The 18750-nt window shown below is 47.1% G+C and overlaps 2 long non-coding RNA genes across 3 annotated transcripts in view; both read left to right on the top strand.

The window, feature by feature from the left end:
• The window catches only part of LOC129469123 (uncharacterized), a 62313-nt gene extending 49862 nt beyond the window's left edge, over nucleotides 1-12451 (top strand). Inside the window, exon 3 of one of the 2 annotated variants that reach the window (XR_008652915.1) lies at nucleotides 12346-12451. This is a non-coding gene — a long non-coding RNA (uncharacterized lncRNA). Of the gene's footprint in view, nucleotides 1-2985; nucleotides 3092-12345 lie in introns of those variants that run through there. The other variant, XR_010117725.1, reaches the window with a different exon arrangement.
• A 925-nt stretch (nucleotides 12452-13376) lies between these two features.
• Nucleotides 13377-18476, top strand: LOC134734593 (uncharacterized). Its single transcript, XR_010117728.1, has 4 exons — nucleotides 13377-13487; nucleotides 16846-16947; nucleotides 17322-17442; nucleotides 17591-18476. It is a non-coding gene; the product is annotated as an uncharacterized lncRNA (long non-coding RNA).
• Nucleotides 18477-18750: the final 274 nt, after the last annotated feature.

Here is an 18750-nt window from a genome sequence, read left to right as displayed (position 1 = left end):
CTGCTCCAATTGCCTCTCGAATCAAGAGCCCCGTGAGGCTGCTCCGCCTTCCACAGCCTTCCTGGAAGTCTGGCAAATTAACTATTTCTCCATCTCAGTATTAAGCTGTCTCAAACTTGCAAAACAACTCACCAAGACTTGTGACGTTCTTGAGAAGGAATGTACCACATTCTTGATCATGCCTAAATCCTTCTTCATGGCAGAGTTTAGCGTGAAGGGCAAGTTCGTTACTGCCCATTTTACAGAGGCAAAATTGAGACTCTGAAGACAGATGGTAGAGATTCTTTTAGAACCCTCTAATCTGTAATTGCTTAACATCCATGCCACAAAGCCTCTTGAAGTCAGCTTTGAAATATTCTCTCTCCCTTCCCCCATGCTTTTGCTTTTTTCCCATCTCCTCTTCTCTCTTCTCCTTCCTTTCTTCTTGCCCCCTCTCCTTCCTTTCTTCTTGCCCCCTCTCCTTCTTCCCTTTTGTTCTCTTTCCCTCATGACCTTCCTCTAAACTGGTTAAGGTGCTACCATGTGTATCTTTGTCATGCTTCCCCTGGAAATAAGAGTGAATTTCAATAAATGCAAATGTCAGAGAAATCCGGACAATGATGCTTGGACAGAATCAGGGGGCCGACCCTGTCAACATCATTGCATATCTGACTCTGGGAAGAACCATAGCCCTGATATGAATTCCTCAACTCCTTAAGTCCCCAGCTCTCAGTGGAAATGCAAATGCCACTCTCCAATCTCCACTCATCCAGCAGCCATGAGGTTTATCTGCACCCCACTAATCCCCTTAACTTTTCCCCCTGGCCCTATTTCCACCTCGTGCCTGAGCAGAGGTTTCCCACTACTCTGAGTTGGGATCTGAGGAGAGAAAGGTAAGTAAGATCCAGTCTCTGCCTGAAAGGAGTGCACAGGCCAGTGAAGAGACAGAGGCACCATCAGATATAGATGGTGCGGTAGGATCCATGAGGGAATGGAAGCCTAGATCGATGGTCACAGGACCGTGGCACAGGACTTGGCTCTTCAGTTTTTTGGTTGTTGTTGTTCTGTGCCTGCTGGAGGACTGATGGAGGGGGTGAGAGAGTAATACAGGTGAACAGAAGATTAGGAATTAACTGAGGAATTAACCAGGTTACTCGAGAGGACTCAGGAGCCCAAACTACAAAGTTAAGGTTACCACAAACTTCAAACTACAGTAATAGGTGCCTGAAAGTGGTGTGTGTGTGTGTGAGTGTGTGTGTGAGTGTGTGTGTGTGTGTGTGTGTAGGAGGGGCAGGTGGCAGAGTGAAATAGAGACAGGACTATCTAGGCTGTTTTGTGGAGGCTATATGGGGTCATGGCTAAGGACATTGGCCATGGAGTTAGATGAACCTGGATTTATAAACCACCTCTGTCACTTACCAATCTGTATGACTTTGGACAAGTCCTTTAAGTTCAATTGTACAATGGGAACAAGGATAGTACCTACTCACAGAGTTATGATGGTTACATAAATTAATATGTATCAAGTTCTTAGGAAAGTGGCTAAAATGTAAGGGGCAGTAAATATATAAACGTTAGCTGAAATGATTCACGTATAGCATTTAGCACAGTGCCTAAAGCATGGTGGCTCACCCATTGGAGGAAAGGAGCTTCAGCTCAATCCAGGGGCTCAGATCCTCAGGGACAACAGACACCAGGTGTGATAGGACCAGGTTTCCAGACCCCCTTCATCCCACTCACCAAGCAGAATGGGGCTCTAAATACACTAACAGGCAGGACTGTAGGATTTGGGGATGGCAGTTGGAGGTGCATGTTAGGTGGTGACAGCTGAGGTAGGCTGTGGGTGGCTAAGTCTGTCTCTGGACATCCATCATCAGTGGTCACCCTGTGATGAGTCCCATAACCAGGCCTGGGCACATTAGGGCAGCCTTCACCAAGGACGCAACATTTCGGTTACACGTGAGAAGGTTAAGTAGGCGTTTTCCAAGATTGTGTATGAAACAAGTCACATAAATGTCATTCCTACCACACTTCTTGAAATAACTTCGCATAACTCTCTAAAATACTGATTCATGCTTTTTAAAGTTGAGCTTTGTTATTACATCGTTGGAATCTAGTTTATTAACAAAGCTAGAGCTGACTGGTGATAAGTGAGGAACACTAGTCTTACAAGTGAAGACATTTAGACCTGGAGGCTGATACGTATAAATTATTTTATAGTCTCTATCAGAAACTCTGATACATATGTATAGCTGCAGTTTACAAGTTATTTCTAGCTCATTTCATCCTCAGAAACACCCTCTGAAGTGGGTATCAGTACCCTCATGTTACACCTGTGGCAACAGGGAGCTCAGTTCTTTGCAGCTTCTGCCTGGGGCCATGAAATCCTTCTATGGACTTTCGGGCAAATGGGTAACAAGCCACCCATGCTCCCTCAGTTGGCTCCTTGCTACTTTAGGTAGTGACTGACAACCAGCCAGCTGGAGCTTGCTATGCTATTGTAGCCAACATCAAGGCACAGCCAAAGAGCCCCTCTAATAAGTCTTGTTCTAAATTATCAGGGTCTCTGTTATACGGAGAATGGACAAAGCCCTTTGGAGTGGTCATTTTATGTGTCAACTTGGCTAGGCTGCAGTCCCCAGTTACTCCGTCAAGCACAAATCTAGGTGGAGATTTTGTAGATGTGTAGTCCGTAATCAGTGGACTCAAAGTAAGGTAAATCACCCTAGATATTGGTGTAGGCCTGATTTGATCAGTTGAAAGGCCTTGAGAGCAGAGCTGAGGCTTCCCTGAGGAAGACAAATGTCTACCTGTGGGCAGCAGCTCCACATCACACCTAGGAGTTCCAGCCTGTCCTTTCCAGTGGTCTGCCCTGCAGGTTTTGGGCTTCCCTAGCCAGCCCCCCACAGTCATGTCAGCCGATTCTTTGCAATAAATCTCTTACATACATCTTCTACCAGTTCTGTTTTTCTCTTCAAGCCCTGACTGATGCACACCTTTTCCCAGGCATCATCTCTGACTTGGATTTTGCATAGTCTTCTAACTGGGCCCCTTGCTTTCAACTCTGCTCCTCCAAACCACCATCCTTCAACCTGCTTCTCCAAACCATCCTGAGTAGGTACTATCCTTGTTCCCATTGTACAACTGAGCGTAAAGGACTTATCCAAAGTCATACAGATTGGTAAGTGACAGAGCTGGTTTATAAATCCAGGTTCATCTATTTGGGTTCTTTCTATTTGGGTTTTTTGTTTGTTTGTTGTTTATTTGTTTTGTTTTAATGTTTTTGCTTTTTTGACGGGGACAGGGTCTCATTCTATTGCCCAGGATGGAGTGCAGTGGTATGATCTCAGCTTGTTGTAGCCTTGATCTCCTGGGCTCAAGGGATCCTCCCACCTCAGCCTCCCAAGTAGGTGGGACCACAGGCATACATCATTACACCCAGCTAATTTTTGTAGTTTTTGTAGAGATGGGGTCTTGCCATGTTGTCCAGGCTGGTCTCAAACTCTTGGGCTCCAGCAATCTGCCCACCTTGGCCTCATAAAGTGCTGAATTACAGGCCACTGCATCCAACCAAGAGGGTTCATTACAAAACACAAATCTGATGTTTTCTGTTTCCTGTCCTGGGACTCTCTTGACTCTTACCCTAATCGTGGTCAGGGGTTACAAGGCCAATATAGGGAAGACAGAAACCCTATGGCTTGCAGGCCTTGAGAACTTGTTAATGCTGCATGCTGGTCATTAAAAGTGCTGATTACTAACCCTTCCTCCTTCTGAAAAGGGACACAAATTGCCCAATGGGGAGCCAATTATTGGCTTCATTGTGGGCTCTCTAGTAGCAGCTACACTGAAGAAGATGGCTTGGACCTAAGGCCAAAATGAAATGTCCTACTCCCTATCCTGTGAATTGAAGACAGCCAGGTTCACATCACAGGACCAGCTCCAGAAGGGAAGACGGCATTCTTGGAGGTCAAGATCTGCCCTGGTGAGCTAACAGCATGGAGGAAGAAGACAGGGGACCTGGCTCTTCTCATCTCTCTTTGAGATAGACTGTGTCTGTGTGACAGATCGCGGCATGAAAGAGAGACCAGCACTGCTGTGTGATCCTGCTCCCTAGAACCCTGGCCAACAGTGTCAAGCTCACCAACAGAAAGAATACAGGTCCCAGAGGAAGTGAGCACAGTGATGTAGGCAAGAGGGAGGTCAACAATGTTTTCTCCGACATGTGTCCCTCTTGGGAACCAGAACTGAAGTCTTCTTTCGTCTGTACAGGCAGGAGAGAGAGTGCTAAGGGTTCTGCCCAGTGGGGGCACTGTCTGTGAAAACTCCTCTGTAGCAGTGCAATGTTTCAAACATGGTTCCAAGGACTCAACTTTGACAAAGGTATTTTAGGTTAAGCCCTTCCCACATTGCAACTCCTTCCACCGCTCCCTCCCTGCCCAGCCTCCTCTCTTTATGTTGACGAGGGAATTATCTGAGAGATGGGAGATGGGAAGTTGAAAACGCAGCTGTACACCCTCTTCAGAGACATTTGTCCTCAGAAGTCTCATCACAAAGTCGTATTGCCCTCCTTCGGTCTTGTGGCGACTTGTGATGTACAGCCTTAATGAGGGCTCTAAGAATGACCTCTGATACATCCGGGAGCTGCCAAGCTCTCAGCGCCAATGATATCATTTATATATGTTGTCTCCACAGTCCAACAAAAAACATGATTTCATTCACCCAAACTGCCCCAGTCACAACAGCAGGTTTCTAAAATCTTTAAAATAAGAGCAAGTGCTGGATATTGCAGAGTTATAAAAAGCATTATCCAGGGAAACAAAGACAATGAAGGCTGAGGCCAGCTGACTGCAGGCCTCTGCTCAGGAAGCTGAGTGCCCGATATAGCTCTCCCCAAATCCTCCCGGGCATTTCCTTTTAAGCATCCCCGGCACCGTGCTGCTCAGAGACGTCTGCTGCCTGCACATTGCTGGAGGATAAACTGCAAATCACCAAGCAAGGCTCACAAGAAGCTTTACACTGAGGCCACCCCTCACCTCTCTCCCTCCACCACCCACTGCCCTTAGGCTTCCTGGAACACACCTTACATTTTTATGTCTCCATGGAGCCTTTGACCCTGGAAGGTCCTTCCCTTCTCTGCCTCATTGCCTACTTCTTCATTAAACCCCATCCCAAAATTCTTCTCCTCTGGGAAGCATCTCCAAAGTTCTGTGGCATCCCTGAGTGCTGCTCACCAGATTTCTCATTTTCCCCATGTGCTGGGCACACTATAAGACTGCATGTCCAAGCCCTGATGTAAGTCATGGGTGAGAGTGACAGTTGCCAGTTCTGGGCCTGAGCATTTGCTCACCCATATGAGGCTCTCTAGAATTCTCTTTCCCCCTGGCATGGTGACTAGCAACAGCCAAATGCCTGCTGCTCTTTTAACCTGGGTCCCAGAGTAAGAATGATAGTGTGGGATAGAGTCTCCTGCTAACCCACAATGGAGAAGGAAACCTTGGTTTTAAACCTTAAAAGTTGAGGTGGTTTGTTGCTGCAGCAGAACCTAGCCCATGCTAGGCCTCCCCGTGTGGACTTCCTGCCCATGCTGCCTGGTCTTGCCTTCTCTAGGTTCAAACAGCACTCCGTCTTTCATCCCATCTCAGCGTGCTGTATTTACGTATCTATATATGTGTCCCCTGTCCTCAACCAGACTATCACCAGTTCCGGGACATGCACTTGTGCATCCCATTGTTCAGCCCAGGATCTGCTACATAGCAGGCATCAATACACAATCATTGTGTTGTTATTGGCTTGGTTTTTTCTCCTCTTCCCTGTCGTGCAGGTGAGAAAATGGCCTTGATGGTTTCCCATTACTCTTGCCTGCTTTCTGCTGCTGCTCAGGTTACCAGAATTGATTTCACTTTTCCTGGTGCCAGTTCAATGGGGGATCAAGGAGTCAAACTTGTTCTGGTTCATACATTCTCATCACCCATAAAACTCCCAAAGATCTGGCTCCTGAACAGTTGTTGTAAGTGAAGGATAGGGCCACTGGGACTACCCATAACTCTGCAGTGGCATTGGCAGGCAGTAGGGGCAGCCCAGATGGTTCCCACTCTCTAAGAAGGAGGGAGGAAGGGAAAGAAGCAGAGGAAGCTCTCACCTGAATGTCCAGCCTTCTGTAGTACCTACCTGCCTCAGCCTCATTGAAGTACAATGATAAAATACACACACACACACACACACACGTGCACATGCACACACACACACATATACACACACATGCATGAAGGTTCCATCCCATGGCCCTGGGCCAGTTGAACTTGGGCCTGAAGCTGACTCCTCCCAGCTTCATCAGCTGGATTCTAATCCCTGGCTCCACTTCATGCCAGTCCTTTCTTCCTCCTAGATGGTGGTGTGGTGTTGGCAAGCAAGGCTAACAAGGTGTGATGCTGTTGCACACAGCCTGAGCTGTGGGTCTTGGAGAAGAGGCTGACAGAGTGCAGCCTTGTACACTGTAGGCTCTGTCTTCAGAAAAGCAGCCAACAGTGTAGCCTGCTGCAGCCTAAGCTCTCAAAAGGTCTGTCAAACTCTTAGGTTTCCATGTATTTTGAAGTCCACTGGTTCAGGTCAGTAACTCATATATGGGGTCTGATAAGATGTGATGTAATAATCCCAAAGGCAGAGGGAGTTCACTCCAAGCTCTTATCATAGCAGCACATATATTATTCATGTAGCAAACCATATAAGTGTTTGGAATCACTTTGAAGCTACACAACACCACAGCTTTGGAAAGCATGTGCACAATTAGGCTTGTCATCTTGCACTTTGCCACTCCCATGAGAATAGCAGGACTCGGCTGGCCCATTAGTCCCAAGAGGAAAATGAGAGATGTGTAGAGCTGAGTTGCCACAAACAGAGTCCAACCTAGATCAGCCAGTCCCCAACCAGCTACAGATGCAAGAGTGAGCCTCGATGAAACCAGCAGAACCAACTGGCTAAGCCCATCCATATCAGCCAATCCCAGGTAACCAATAGGTGCACAGGCTACATAAATACTTGTCATATGACACTGAGATTGTCTGGGTATTTGTTATGCAGTATTTTTGTGACAATGGTAAGCTGATACTATTGTGAAGCAGTGATTCTCCCCATTTCTGTTTGTTTTCAAGTTCCTCGTGACCTTTCCATTTCTACTTTGCTCTGCTCTTCCACCTCATCCTTGTCTCTAAACATCAGCTTCTTTGCTTTCTCTTCCATTTACATATCGCCTCATGGATGCTATATGTAAATTGATTCTTAGGACTCCACTGTTAGCCCAAGAGTGTCTCCCAGCATCAGACCAGTTTATTTGTCAAATTCCAGAACACAGAGGACTACTTCCGCCTCTCTCTTCCACAGTGGAGTAGCCAGGCATAAAGAAACTCAATCTTAGACACACAAAGGAGAATTTTCCCCTTCCCAACATAGGGTGGAAGGTGAGGGAGCACCATTTCTTTCTGATTAATCCCCCCAAGGAAATTTAGGGAAATGTCTTTCTACAATAGTGAAAAGCCAAAAATAAGTTCTCTGTAGGTTACTCTGCTAGTTATGCAAATGGTCATCCATCCTAGGCAGGAGAGCATTCTGAGATTCCAACCTAGGTCGGATGGCGTATATGAGGCAGCAAGGAGGAATAAGTAGCTGAGTTTGAGAGGACTGGGAAAACTGAGGCCCTGAAGGGCTGGCACTGGAGATGAGAAAGAAGCACAGCTATCTTTGGAGTCAGTTAATCAAGGTCTAGAAGGAATATTGATACAATGGGCACATCCTCAGGCACAAGAACACCAAATCACACAACTAATTCTGAGTTCTACCTGATGCTGATGGGTGGCTCTGATTAAACAGGGCAAGACAAGTCAAGACTGACAGAAAAAGAAGGAGATTCACACATGCCACAGGGCAGGGCACGGAAGGTGTGTGAATAGTTCTCAATGCCAGCAGCCAAGGAGGAGCTGTTACCCTGGGGTAGGTGACGGGCTCGGCCCTATGGTCTTGTAGCTCCCCTTGTTTGGGTACCAATCAATCTCACAATTAGAGTAGCAGCTGAAACTACTTCACAGGTGTTGTGAGCTCAACCTGTTGTGAGCTCAACATGTGAGCTCTACATGTTGGAAGAAAAATGGAGAGATGGGAACCTTTGCTACTAACAAAATAAGTGTCCACAGCCATTCTGAAAATGTTGTGGAAATATTTAGTGAAACTAAGTTTGTATAAAGTCTATGACCCAAAAATATTCTCCTGGGAAAAGAGTCCAGAGCCATTTCGGGAACAGATTCATAAGGGACATATTTCAGAATGATCACCCAAGCACTGTGCCTGTTTGGCTGAAGCCTGGGACAATGGAAAGGAAAGAGATGGGGGAAGTGGTTGAAGCTATGGACTAGCAGTATAAAGAGCAACAGGGATAAATCTTAAAAACCTAGTGCAGAGTAGGAAAAAAAAAGTAATAAACAGAACAAGATTTATAGCACAGCACCATTAGTGTAAATTAAAAACACATACACACCACGAAACAACATTAGATTTTAACAAGGATCCATGAGTATGTAGGACCGTATATGAAATACCCTATGGTGAGTACCCAGGGGAGGAAAGGGAATTGGAGTGAGGACTGTGGATAAAGTGGGAAAGGAGCCCATAAAACAATGGAAGGCTTTGCACAGACTTTTTATGATAATGAGCTATGAGACAAGGAGTATGGTTAATATAATTTCTGTATCAGAGATTTTTTTCTAAATCTCACTGAGCCTGGCTCTGGGGTTGATTTGGGGATGGGAGCATCCCACTGTGACTGATGAGGTCACGAGGGGATGTAGTGCAACAAAGATCCCTGATGGAGCGGTCCACGTGCACAGTCAGGTGCTGGGAGACAGGAAGTGGAGGGATCATCAGCACAGGCTTTAAAAATCACACAGACCTGGCTTTGCATCTTGACTTTGCCACATACTAGTGATATAACCTTGGACAAGTTGTGTGACTGTGGACACGTCACTTAACTCTCTGTGCTTCCATCGCCTCATCTGTAAAACAGAGAGAGTAATACTCGGGGGATTGTGGAGATCAAATGAGATGATGCATGCAATTCTCTTTGCACAGTGCCTGGCTTCATAAATAACAACTCCAATTATCCTGGGTTTTTTTTCTCCCAGGATTCCAAAACCTCTCTAATTCTCAGAGTCTAAAATGTAACTTCATTTCCATGTTTCTTGGTCAGCTGCTTTCTGCTGGGAGAGGTGCTGGATCAGCAGCTGGGGTTGGGGGAGAGGGTTCGTGGGACGGGAAGGGAGTGCCTGTGACCAGGTTGGGAGGCCTGTAGGAGCACCTCAGGAGCTAGGCAGACCTTGAGGCTGCAGTCCAGGGACAGGCACGTCAGGCCAGCCTGGGGTGGGACATGGGGAAAGGGACAGAACAACCATCAATCCAGAGCATTAGGTGAGGGAGGTGGAGGAGAAGGGAGATGGTCAGGTGTTGCAAGCTCAAAAGACCAGAAGCAGATCATGTGGGATGGAGACCCAGAGCTCCTTCTGCCTAACGCATGCCATAATCCCCTCCAATCCCTACCTGCCCATGCAGCATTCCCTCGTTTCACCCCAGTCTTAAAGGTAGGTCCTGGACTGGGATTTTTGTCTTTTAAGCTTGCTTCCTCCAAATAATGTCATAATTTGTGGCTGCTCCATGTTGGTGGAAACCTGACTACAGCTTTCTTTGAAGAACAACAGGCCCCTCGCCCTCTGGGCATTTGGCTCCACACTGTGTAAATGCCATGAGCATTTTACATCAAAGCCCAAAACATCTTTGTACATGCTTTATGTAGGGGGCCCCCTCCTTGGCATAAGCTCCCCTGGGAGGTGTGATCTGTCCCCTGTGGGAATCCCCTGGGCCAGAGGCCTGCCTGCAACCCCTGAAGCTATGGACTAGCAGTGTCTCCCCACACCCCTTCAATCATATGGTCTTGTTGATTCCACTACATAAGTATCTCCACAGCCCATTCTCTTCTCTCCACTTCCTATGTCCTGACCATACTCGAAAACATCTTCTTTACCTTGGACCATAACACAGGCCTCCTCACCTGTCTCCCTGTCCCCAGGTGCCCTCTCCCATCAATTCTCCTTATAGCCACAAGAGTGATGTTTCTATAATACAAATATGACCGTGTCAGTCTCTTCCACAAAGGTTTTCAGCGGCTTCCCATTCCCCTGAGGATAGAATCCAAGTCCCTTAACATGAAGCATGGGGTACTATTAAACCCTATTTCCACCGTGTATCACTCTTACTGCCAGTCAATGCGAGATTGCAGGTTACCTTTATCATCTGAAATGCTCCAAGCCCTCTCTTGCCCCTGGACTTATCACATTTTTCCCTCTTCATTCTTTAGCTGGCTAACTCCTACTCCCTCTCAAAGGTTAATTTCACTTCCTCCAGGTAGCCTGCCCTGATGATCCAAGTCCAGGTTAAGGACCCTATTGTAGGTTGAATTGTGAACCCCCAAAAGATATGTTCAAATCCCCAAATCCCAACTACCTGTGAATGTGACCTCATCTGGAAATTGGGTCTTTGAAAATGTAATCAAGTTAAAACGAAGTCATCCTGGATTGGTGTGGGCCCTAATCTCATGACTGGTGTCCTTAAGAAGAGGGAAATTGGGACACAGACACACAGGGAGAATGCCATGTGCCTATGAAGACAGAGATGCAGCTGCCAGCCAAGGAATGCCAAGGGTCATCAGCACCCACCAGAAGCGAGGAAAACACAAGAAATGCCCTCCTCTGGAGCCTCTCCAGGGAGCAGGGCCCAGCCAACATCTTGATTTTCGATTTCCTGTCTGCAGGACTATGAGACAATACACTTCTGTTGTTTTAAACCAAATTTGTGTTAATTTGCTACAGCAACCTTAGGAAACAAATGCAGGCCCCAGCTCGGTGTTGCCATAGCACCCCTTACTTCCATATATGAGTTAGAATATAGAGTATATGCCCTTTATGTTTTTATCGTTGCTTTACTCATCATTGACTGTTTCAGTTAGTCAATGAGCTAAGCCGGGGCAAGGGTCTTATTTGTTCCTTCCTGCAGCTCCAGCACATTGTCAGAATCTGTGTGCTGTATCTGTTGAGTGGATGAATAATGAATGAACTGGCGAGAGGGAGCTAAGGCTTGAGCAACATACATACGGACATGGTGGGAAACAGAGTGGGAGACAAGTCAGGAAGTCCTCATAGATCCCCAGGGAATTCTGGACCCGTCTGGGGCCAGCAGGAGGCCAGCGAGGTCTTCATGCTTCCTGCAGACAAGAGGGCAGGGCCAGATGCTATGGCTTCTCGGGCTGCTACACTCTAGGCGTATCACGTGGTCTCTGATGCAGGAGAAAAAGCTTCTCCCACAGGACCTGCAGGGATGTCTCCCTCTGGTGCCCTTCATAGGCAAAAGCTTAAGCAAGGGAGGATGAGGCAGGGCCACATTTCAGCCTTTAACAGGGGTTTGCAAGAGAAAGGGAAATGAGGCCCCCTTGGAGTGAAGGAGCTCGGCCGTTGCACTGGGGACCACGCGCCCTAGCACAGCTGCTGGCTTGAGAAAGCTCTTAGCAGCCAGACCACAGCAAGCCCTGCTCCAGGGGAGGCAAAGAAAGTCGGCCTTGCTTGAGATGAGGCAGCTGCTCTCAACCTCTGCCTGATCTGGTTTCCTCCCTGCTGCATCTACCCACAGGGCTGCTGCTCAACAAACCCAGACTGAGAGTTCATTTAGTGTCTTCTCTTCCCCAGCCCCAAGTCCTTCCACCCTTATCTGTCTGACTCCTGCAGGGGCCAAGGGAAAACTTCCCTTTCACCCTCTGAAGTTTCATTGAAAAATCAGCTCACAAAAGGCAGATTAATTGGAGAAAAGGCACATAAATTTTTTAACGCGTGCATCTCCAATGGGGTGCAGAACCTTATATACCATTTTGAGATTACAGAAAGAGTAGGAGTCAGAGCCTGGCCCAAACCAGGTTATGGTGGTGATCAGGTTATTGAAGGGAAGAGAAGAGGAGGCCTGGCTAGCAAAGGTGGTCTTGCTCTGTAGATGGAACCTCAAAGGTAGCAACCCTCAGAGAGAACAGACGGTAAATGTTTCTTTCAGACCTTTAAAGATGTCAGATTCTCAGTTAATCTTTCCTCGATCCGGACAAGGGAAGACCTGGCTGCATCAATGCACATTCTGTACAGATGCAAATCCCCCCGACAAAAGACAGCTTTGCAGGGCTACTTCTGCTGGCAGGCTCTTTGAACAGCCACTTCAAAATATGTCAAACAAATACATTTTAGGATAAAATATGTTGATGTTTTCGCCTCATTTCCCGGCTTGTCCCCTCCCCAGCATTATAAAGTGGAAGTTCTCCAAGGGAAATGCAGGGGAGATTGAGGCAAATGGAAAAGGAGACTTCCGCGGGTTGCTGCACCTTCCTAACAGGCACCCAGGACCCGAACCTGGATCCAAGCAGGTGGGAATTGGTGGAGGGTCATGGGGTCACACTGAGGAGCTAAATGGGGTCCCACGACAGCTGCTCAGGGCTCAGGGAAACCTTTTGAGTAATGACTGGGTGTTCTAGAATGGTAGAAATGTCTGTGATTTTTCTAATCAAGTTTTCAGGGACATGAAGCAAGCCCAAATTCAGCTTCGATTATTAAGGATTTTGGTCCAAAGGGGATGGGATGAGGAGGGGTGAGTGGTGGCCCCCCAGAGTTTCAAACAGTGTTTGGGATCATCCTGGCATAGGAGATTATTAGAGCCTGAATTGTGTCTCCCCAGAATTCCTGTGTTGAAGCTCCAACCCCAACATGACTGTATTTGGAGCTAGGGCCTTTATGGGGGTAATTAAGGTTACATATGGTCATGAAGGTGGGGCCTTCTAATAGGACCCCCAGTCCAATAGGACTCCCATCCAATAAGACCCCCATCTGATAAGACAGAGGTCCTTACTAGAAGTAGAAGAGACACCAGAGCATGCTCTCTCTCTCTCCCCACATGCACTGACAGAGAAAAGGACACATAAGGTCACAGATAGAAGGTCTGCAAGTTAGAAAGAGAGACTTCACCAGTAACCAGTCCTGCCCTTGACCTCAGACTTCTGGCCTCCAGAATAGTGAGGACGTACATTCCTATTGTTTAAGCCACCCAGTCTGTGGCATTTTGTTGCAACAGCCTGATCAGACCTTTCTAGAGACTAACTTCACTCTACTAAGTGTGCCCTGGTGGATAAAGGAAGAGCCCTAAAACAGAGTCCGGCTCCAGTAAAGGGGGCCACTAGGATCTGGAGGAAGACCAGCATCTCAGTCTTCTTTGGGTAAGGGAAGGCAGAAGGGAGGTGCAGAGACCTATTCTTTTGGGGAGGGGGGTTCATAAGAAGGGCTGACAGGCAGATGGGCCAGTGGTTTATCAGCTGATGGGTTCATTCACAGGTACTTGGGTGCTCCAAAGCCTACTTCCTAGAGGGGAGGAAGCTTCAACTATTTCCTCAGGTGAGCTGGCAGGGCTGTCTGGTTATGGCAAGCAGCAGGGGCTGAGCAGTAGACGTAGACATCTACAGCCACCCAGACATGGGGACAGAGTCAGTCCAAACCCTCCTTTCCCCAGTTGCCAGCCTAAGGTTACTGCTCCTACCCGGCCTGCCTCAGTCTCCCACTGTCACCCCCCCATGGGAAAAGGAAGCTTGGTCAGTTACTGCTGATGTGAGCTAGATTTAACATCTCAGCAAGTAAAAGCTGTTCCAGGTTCCAGTGGAAGGAGCCCTGGAGGTTATTCTGAAAGGCACTGAGAGAATCTTGAGTTGAGAGATGATTTCCAAACTCAGGTCTTAAAATGGGAGCATGGGGAAGGGGGACAGCTATGGCAAAAGCAATCATTTCCAGTGCCAGGGTGGAGGAACCTCCCCTAGTAAGAGGTTTTGGGGAATCCATCACATCTTCAGTATCTAGGGATGGGCGTGTATCATTTAAGAGCTGCCTCAGTCTGTGCAGCCCAAGCCCAGCAGCCCCAGGCAGAGCCAGGAAAGACAGAAAAAAGTGCATTGGATGCATCCGGTGTGCGTTTATTTATCCCACTAGAGCCTCAAGTCCATTTTCATCAGGAAGCTAACTGAATTCTGCATAATTCTTGCCTAGGGCCAGAGAACAGACCACCTAGGGATGAGATTTTGGTTAAGTTCCTGACACAAGAAGCAGCATCAAAGGTTTACTGTTGGTCAATTCTGGTACATCATAGGTGCTCAGTAAATATTAGTGAAATGCACTGCTCTCTTTCTGAAGACATTTACCAGCTCTGACATCTTGGCCTTGAATAGACCCATATGGGTAATTGGTATTGAAATAAATGTTTGGAAAGGGGTAGAGTTATTTTTATATTTAGCAAACTGTCCAATCCCAAGACTGCCCTGATCTGCTCTGCTATGCTTACCCCCTTGTTAGACGTCCATGTGGTTGATAATTGTCAGTGACTTGCAAATAACAGGAAGTGGCTCTCACAAGACAGCTGAAAACACAGAGCAGGGGAGCTGGGAGCTGGGACAGAAACTTGTGAGTTTCCTCCAGAGCTGGGGCAGGAGGACCTGCACTCTCTTTTAATTCCTTCTTCTCTTCCTCAAAATTGGAGTATGTTAAAACTAGAAGCTTAATTTAAAACACAAAGAAACACTCTTTTCCCAAATTTTTAGAACTACCTATGACCTGATTCTGCTTAATTTGACCATGAGTTTGTGATTCTAGGAAGATGCCCCCAAAGAAGGAGAATTCAGAGGAGATATAGGATTTCCTTTTCTTTTCTCTCCCAATGGCCTTATATTGTTGGCACACTTGTCCCAGAAAGTCACCCCAAGCCTCACTCTAACCATGCCTACCCTGCCTGACCTACATACCCTCCCTGGGGCAGTGCAGAGCAGTGGATGGCTCCTAGGTTTGGTTGTTCAAAAGAGCTGGAAGCAGGGCTCCACCATTTCCTAGTTCTGTTCAATGTGAGTAGGGCCTGAATCCTGGGGGAGCACAGTGAGATCCCAGCTAAGTCTACATCTGAGTCTCTGAGCTTCAGTTTCCTTATCTGTCAAGTGGGCACAATAATACTGATCCTCCAGGATTCCTGTGAGCAATAAATGAAGAAAAAGCAAAGTATATGGTGGAGCACAGTGGCTCATGCCTGTAATCCCAGCTACTCAGAAGGCTGAGGCACAGGAATTGTTTGAACCCGGGAGGCAAAGATTGCAGTGAGCCAGGATCTCGCCACTGCACTTTATCCAGCCTGGGCAACAGAGTGAGACTCTGTCTAAAAAAAAAAGAAAAGAAAAGTATATAATGCACCTGGCACAGTACCTGGCCTATAATAGGTCCTACTATCATCACTTTCTTCTAGATGGGAAACCAACCTTTAACGAATGACTTCCTCCTAACCCAGAACCTTTTGGATCACTGGTGATAAGAAATAATTAAAACTAGATTTAGCAAAATAGATAATTTGTTGGCTGTAACTGGAAGTCTGCGGACTCCAGGCCTCAACCAATGACATTGTCATCATCTTGTTGATGTCTTCCTCATCGTACCATTCTCTCAACCTCTCTCCCTCCCTTCCTGTCTCCCCACTCTTTTCTGAACATTTGCAGCACTGTTTCATAAAGCAGATGAGCTTTTGTGATAGGTGGCTTAGAGGAGCTCTCTGGCTACAGACATCTTCAGGCTCATGTCATCCCAGCCACCTAGCCCCCAAATAAAGAGGGAAGCATGTCTCTCCTTTTGCCAATACATTAGATCTCAAGGAGGGAGTCTTGGTGACTCAGCTTTGGTCATGGTGCCTATCCGTGGGCCAACTGCCAAGATGGGGCTGGTAGGCAGGAGAGTCATGACAGGGAACTTTGATTGTCTAGGTGTGGACCAATTGCCCATCTCTGTGAACAGGGGTCTAGCGCTCTGACTGGCAGTTTTCCAAAGTTCGTTATGGTAGACTAAAAAGCCTAAACTTTTTTGGCATGCCCTGCATTGAGAGGTGGAATATGATTCTGGACTATTTTGTGACTTGTTTTGGCTGGTAGAATGTAGTAGATGTGGTGCTATTTTATCACCAAAGCTGGACTTGAGAAATCTGCAACGTGCTTTCATTCACTTGGAATGTTCCCTCCTCCAACCCAACCAACACGCTGTGAGAAGCCTAAGCCACATAGAGTGGCCATATGGAGAAGAACTGAGGTGCTCAGGTCCATAGCCACAGCTGATTTCCAGCTGACAGCCAGTCCCAGCTACTATTATATGAGGGATCACCTTGGACATTCCAGCCTAGTCAAACCTCAGATAACTGCAGCCCAGTTGATACCAGGAGAAGTGGAAGAACCACCAAGCTTAGCCCAGTAAATCCACAGAATCATAAAGGATAAAATGGTGTTTCAAGCCACTAAATTTATTTCATTTATGTGTTCATCATTGAAACAGAAGATGTGGTTGTACAAGAAGGGAAAAGGAAAGTTGAATAGACAGAAACAAGAGATGTCTGTTACATACAGTAAAGAAAACTGAGGATCTACCCTTCCTAGCCCCATGACTCACCAGAATTAATAGTAAAACAGTTGGTCATCTGTTTAGGCACAAAATTTCTCAGTACCCACAGCACGCAGGATACTGTGCCAGGTACTCAAGGCAATAAAGTGGTGTAGCCAGGTTTTAAAGTCAGGTTTATTAAACTCCTGAGCTGGAGCTCTCTCTGCCTCTATAGCAGCCCAGAAAAGCCATATACAGAGATAACTAGGAGGTCCACTGGCAGCTCTGTTTTGGGAAGCATCCAAGCAGCTCTTATCTTGCAGTGAACACAAGAAAATGATGGAGTTTCTTCCCTGACATTCCATAGAACATCAAAACCAAAAGAATGTACAATGAGAACAAAGAAAAGCTGAATTCTGAAACACAGAGAGAGATGGGAGGAGCCACCAAACTGCAGAGCCCAGAGCAGGTATGAGTGCAGGGGCAGGAGACCGGAATCTGTGATGGAGAGGCTGAAAGCCCGGGGGAAGGGGATCAGGTGGCCCAATGTCCAGGGGCTCTCTGACGTCTCTAGCATGTGGACAACATCTTCTCATCACTGTGCTGACATAGCATCCTCCCTATGTTTGTATCTTCTGCTGGATGCACCAGTGGGAAGGTCACGCAGGAGTTACATGCATGCATACAAGTGGAGCATTCAACCCAGAAGACACAGCTTGCTTTCAAATCAACTGCTTATGAGACCTCATGAGTTATAGACATGCAGCCCTTGCATCAAGCTAGGGATTGTCATATTGAGTTACATTTGATCACATAGTAAGAGGATTTGTATTTTTGTACTAGAAAATGGACACCTCCAGAATTAGCAAACAGAAGGATGATTGGAGAAAAATTCAACCAACACAGTCTGTTCTAAGCAAGAAGTCTGGGATGACTCCTCCGTGCCTTGAGGATATGACATGAGGTAAGTGTTGGCAGACACTGAGATGGGAGGAGTTGCTGACACTGGCTGAAGTCCTGATTGTGATCCCCAGGGTCACGCTTGTATGATCAGTAGGCAGAGTGTGCTATCTGTCCCCTCCCCTGCCTGCCACCTTCATGGTTATCTTTAGATTCAGATGACTACCTGTCTGGAGGTCCTACCCGCATAGACTCTGAGCTCATCCTGCCCTATCCCAGCCTGGGTGAGAACCCTACAAGCAGACACATCCAGGCCTAGCCATGCTGCCAGCAGTCCAGGATCCTGTACGCTTAGGGTGGATTTTGAAGCCCAGAGCCCCTGCTTCCTGGTTGGAATGTGATGATCAACCCTGTGTTTGGGCTTGACATGGGCAAAGAGGAGTCACCTGATAATGCATCTCCCTTCATCATCTCCCACCAAAAAAACTACTTGTGCTGGGCACCATTCTATAAACACATTGGGCCATGCAAACAACACTACCAAGACTCAAGGCAGAGGCCAGTTGTGTAAGCTGGGCACACAGGAGGAGGGTCAGGGGAGGGTGCAGTTCCATGGTCACATGGGCACATGCTACATTCCAGAACCAGGAAGACACAGTCCAGGTCCAAGCCTTGTGGCTGGTGGAACTCACACAGGACCTAGATGGGCCAGCTTGGACTCAGTCTATTGGAGAGAGGTCAACAGAATTTGCCAATGGTCAGAAAAGGGAGGGGCAGGGACGGACAAGAAGTTCTGGTCCTGGATGGATGACTCACTGGTTCCCAGAAGAGACTTCAGCAGTTTCAGCAGCTCCTCTCTTCCAGGTGTTTGCTGAAGCCCTGTGCTGTGTCACAGCCAAGACTCCTTTCCTTCTGAATGGATTGATTAGGTTTTTTATCCAGTAATCCTCTCACATGTTCTTTCCAATACTGTTTATTGCGTGGCACAAAGATGGAAATCTATTTACTAATCTGTTCCGTTTTAACTCAATGCTGCAATCATCCCGGGAGGATCTGGGAAGGCTGGGGCCGATGTCAATCCTGGGGGAGCACAATGGGTTCTCAGCTGAGTCTACATCTAAAGACACTTCAACACAATAGGTTTTGGTTGTTTTTTTTGTTTGTTTTTTTTTTTTAAAGCAACTGAAGTAGAGAATGTAGGATTTTAAAAGAAGGTGCCACTTGCATCTCCCTATCTCAATGGCCACCTTGTGGGGACTTTTGCCTGAATAATCTGGGTAATTGCTTCAGTTCTCTGCTTTGCTCAGGCTAAGTAAGGAGGGGGCCTCCTGCTGAGTCCCCAGGGGACCAAAGGAGAACACTCTTAACTTGT

The sequence above is a fragment of the Symphalangus syndactylus genome, chromosome 12, assembly GCF_028878055.3.
Source record: "Symphalangus syndactylus isolate Jambi chromosome 12, NHGRI_mSymSyn1-v2.1_pri, whole genome shotgun sequence".
Taxonomy (NCBI): Eukaryota; Metazoa; Chordata; class Mammalia; order Primates; family Hylobatidae; genus Symphalangus; species Symphalangus syndactylus.
This window is presented reverse-complemented; position numbering and strand designations above follow the sequence as displayed.